We start from the raw sequence: 2,684 nt of genomic DNA on the forward strand, positions 1-2,684 counted from the left end.
TTTCCACTGACACTGATACGAAACATGTAGAAAAATATTAGCATTTCCTATTCAAACAAATATGATATAGTCTGGGGACATAAGGTTATCTAATTCTCTTCCAAAAAGATAACATTTAAGAAAGCACATAGTTTAAACAGGAAAAACACTTTGCACAATGTGACCCACTGATCCAAGCCCAGGTAGTTCTCATTGCCCGGGGAGAACAAGCAGAGCATTGTTTCAGCGATGAAAAGAAAAACATCCTCTGATTTTCCAAGTTTGTTCCGAACCAAATTTTTGGTTGAAATAGAAAGATGTATTTTTTTTCCTTCTCTTGCCACCCTTCTTTATATTTTAACCCATTTTTTTATGAAGCTATCTAAGTGGATGTTGAAACAGTGAATGTTAAGAAAGAGTACACTTCCTATGTAAACAAACACAACCCGGCTTAGAGAGAAAGGAAAGCAGTCTTGTCAACCCGAAAGGACCCAACACATGGTAATTTTTGTAATTGAAGTATCCCAGGGATTCCAGGGTACATGAACAATCCATAAAACAGGAATGAGACCACACAAAAACACGCCCATGGCTCCAGGCGGGCACCGTTGAAAAGAAGCAGACCTTTGGCAGTAGGAAGCAGGGGGCTTGCATCAGAGGATCTTTGTAAATGCCTCTCTAAAATTAAAGTCCTCTCTAAGCTCCTTCCAGGTAAAAATGTTGTTTAGCGGGGCTGAAGGCTGTGAAACACGAGCAATACAGAGAGGAAGACAAAAAGACTGGTGAGGTCATGACCTTGAGCCTTTTTGTTTTCTTTCTCAAGGTCTTTTACATGCATCGTTGGATTGCAGTCTCAAGCCTGGGATTCCAACGGAATTAACGTCCATTGAAAACTCACTATGCTCAAGGCACAGAATGGGGTGGTTTTATACACATTCTCCCACTTGGATTTTTCAAAGACAACATCTAATCATCCCCAGAGAAATTTCAGCTGAGAAGACAGGATGGTGAGATGGTTCCTAAGTCTGTCCTAGACACAGTTGTCTTTGAAAGTCCTCTGCCACAGTCAAAGGTGCTTTCTTGCCTACCTGCTGGTAAAATCCTTGACTGTCTGATTTCTCTAAATAACTATAATTGGAGCAATCAGATAATTAAAAAAAAACAGCAGGAGAGATGTTAATGTTCTAAGATGTAGTTTCTATTCTAATTGCAGATGAAGTGCCCTGGGGGCCAGAGTCCAGACAAGTATTTTGGCACCTCCAAGGACTGGCAGAACACAGAGAGGAAAAGAGAGACCCTGTTATCTTTCCGCAGGGGTGGCCATTCAAACTCTCAGAGATGGAAGTTAAGATTTCCTTTGGTATAAGTGGCAGTTTGACTGGCTGTAAGGAGAGCCTCAGTTTGTTTAATTTGGAGTAAAATTTTATGAGTTAATCTCTAGTGAGGGAAAGCAGCAGTAAACACAGAACATACTGGTCATTATTCGAAGTATTTCTACATTCTTTCTCATGCATGGAAGGAGAAAAAAATGTCACAAAAATGAGGAGGCATGGTGCTCAAACATGTATGTGTGTGTGTGTGTGTGTGTGTGTATGATTTTGTTTTGATCAAACCATCTGGTGTGCAACATACCCCAGGATGTGAAGGCAAACATTTACCAAGAGATTCACATGATTTCTGCTGTGTATACTCATATTTGCAGAAGACGCTTGTGTTTTCAGAAAGTGGAGATAAACATAGATCTCTCTGCATTTATTAATGCAGCCCCAGTTCTTTGCAGACCAAACCGTTATTTATTTTAGTGGGCCTTAGAAACTCAGGTGTGTTAAAAAGCCAGAGAGACATGCACAATCTGGAAATGATCAGTGTCATGTCTGAAGAAAACGTTACCGTGCTCCTCAAGTTTAATAATATGGGCAAAAAATTCAGGGATATTGCGATACGATGGTGTGCTGAAAAGTGGATTAAATCTCGATTAAATCACAACATAAATAATGCCTTAACTAAAAATGTTAAAGGCGAACTTGAAATGGTCTTAAAAACAAAAGAGGTAATTTACCTGATTTATTAGGGGAGAGAAAAAGTAGCTTGGTGTGTGTTCTGTGGATTTCATGTTTAATGGGATGGGCTTTTAGGGAAATGGCTGGGGATTTGAGGAAGCTAAACGAAAAACCCCTATATGCTGGCTGGAGTTTTAAGAGGATAGAGGGAGGGAAAAATCACCCATCAACCAACCAACAAACCAAACCAAGAGTCCGAGTGCCCCAGCACTGGAAGCAAGACAATTGTTTCCTAGGGGACTCCTGGCTACCAGGAGGCTGCTCAATAAGGGAGCGCTTAAACTTCAAAAACGAAAAAGCAGATTTATTAGGAGGCACACATGAGGCTTTAAGGGAATGCTCCTGGTAACTGGGACTCCTGCTGTTCTCATTCTTGTGCCTTTGTGTTGCTGAAAACCCTTCTGCAAGATCCAAATATGGCTTTGGTTTTTTTTTTTTTTTTTTTTTCCACACGTGTTGTCACTTGAACATTTTGCACCACCAATCTCTCTGAGAAGTTCAGGATGTAGGGTACTTCCTTTTGAAGGTCTCTCAATTCTTCATAAGGAACTGACCATATTCAGCTTCACTATGGGAGGGCAGTGCTGGGGTGGGGTGGGGGTGCTGGGAGACATGTTCCTAGTGGGTCATGCGTCCCCGTGGGCA

General features: G+C 41.1%; 1 long non-coding RNA gene across 1 annotated transcript; it reads left to right on the top strand.

Moving 5' to 3' along the window:
* The first annotated feature begins 808 nt into the window (after positions 1-808).
* Positions 809-1,461, top strand: LOC131382410 (uncharacterized). Its single transcript, XR_009211877.1, has 2 exons — positions 809-986; positions 1,193-1,461. It is a non-coding gene; the product is annotated as an uncharacterized LOC131382410 (long non-coding RNA).
* Positions 1,462-2,684: the final 1,223 nt, after the last annotated feature.

The sequence above is a fragment of the Hylobates moloch genome, unplaced genomic scaffold, assembly GCF_009828535.3.
Source record: "Hylobates moloch isolate HMO894 unplaced genomic scaffold, HMol_V3 SCAFFOLD_1, whole genome shotgun sequence".
Lineage (NCBI taxonomy): Eukaryota > Metazoa > Chordata > Mammalia > Primates > Hylobatidae > Hylobates > Hylobates moloch.